Source organism: Xiphophorus maculatus, chromosome 4, assembly GCF_002775205.1.
Source record: "Xiphophorus maculatus strain JP 163 A chromosome 4, X_maculatus-5.0-male, whole genome shotgun sequence".
Classification (NCBI taxonomy): domain Eukaryota; kingdom Metazoa; phylum Chordata; class Actinopteri; order Cyprinodontiformes; family Poeciliidae; genus Xiphophorus; species Xiphophorus maculatus.
Window position 1 is genome coordinate 34,004,458 of NC_036446.1, and position 1,690 is coordinate 34,006,147.

A 1,690-nucleotide genomic window follows, 5' to 3' on the forward strand; every position below is an offset into this window, starting at 1 on the left:
GTGGCTACTGGTTAGTAACCACAGCTGCCTGTTGAAGCAGTGCTGCTCTTACTTGAGAAAAGTTTTTGAGTACTCTCCCACCTTTGTTCTAAACTGAGTAAAACTTAGTTCTCTTTATTACTGCAGTTCTTTCAAATTGCTTTTTTGTGATGCTCAGAATTTCAATAAGCATCTTTCCATATTAATATTTAGGATGTAGCAAACAGGCACAGTGATGGGGAAACAGGGATTCTGTACTGTAAGGTTTCAGGTCCTCTGCTTGAATTTACAAGCAGGGAGGAAGTTTGTTTTGGCTGAGATACAATTTAGCAATATGAACCATTTCAAATGTATTTGTAAAAAGCTTCTTGCAACCAGGTTGCTATGTATTGCAAAGTTTTTGCTCAGATCCCTCTTGAAAATGAGATCTAGATCTCAACGGGGTTTACCTGATTAAATAAAGGAATAATAAAATATATATATATGTATGCCTCTGCGAACAGATACATTTTATTGGGATAATGATGGTGACTGTAGTAGGAATTTGCCCTGCAATTGGCGGGTTGCCAGGTCAACACCCACTTCTGCGTTGTGTCATTGGGGAAGACACTTCACCTGCCTTGTCTACTGGTGGTGGTCAGAAGGCCTAGTGGTCAGGGGACCTGTTGGCAATGGTGAATGGCAACCTCGCTTCTGTCAGATTGCCCCAAATAAAAATAAAAACAAAAAACAAACAAACAAAAAAACAAACAAGTAAAAATAAAAATCAACCAAGTAGGAAGTTACTCAAGTAAGAACTTTATGTAAAAATGTATTTGGTAAAAAACAAGCTACTTAGGTACTGAGCAACTGATCATTAAATTGATGCAATCAGACAGACTAAATTATAATATAATAGCAAACAGTCTCATTTGAACATAAACTGCAGGTGTGTATATGTCTGGTGCATTTTTGCCTAAAACATGTTTGTTTTTCCACTCTGTGAAGTTATTCCAGAAATTTTACTTAAGCAACAGTAGCAACTCTTCATAATAATATTACTCAAGTAAAAGCAAAAAATAATAATAATAAAAAACATGATGCATATTAATCACACTGAGTACCTCCAACATAACAGCACAGAAACACTCTAAAGGCTTGGAAATGTATATATAAATGTAAGAAAGTTTTTGAAAAGTGCTCTTCAAAAAGTCTTATTTACAGCCACTGGAATTGTTCTGGACTGAATTTGTGTGTTTGTGAGGCAATGTTGAAACAACAGACAAAGCAATTCCCCATTGGATACAAGGCTATGTTTCATGTAGCAAAAGTTTGATGTAAGGAGGTTAGGGTTATTTCTCTATATTCCAGGCGTTTAGTCAACACAGAGAAGCCCTGATTCAATTAGACACCCCAATTTACTTTGCATGGATTGATGAAAGTATCAAATATTTTAGACCCTGAATAAATATGCGGTGTTCATCTACTTTGTAATTTAAGAACAAACAAAACTTATGGTTAATTTTGTCAAATGATATTTAGCATTTAAAACACATCCAAACTGGTGAGTTGTCTTTTATTTCCTTCAATGAATATATTGATATTAAATCAATATATTAAATCAGTACGTCCCCGACTTTTGTAAGACATTTTTCCCACACAATATTACAATTGCCCATTCTGTAGTATTACGTTTAGAGTAAGGCGTCACCGAGGACAGCTATTTGGGGTC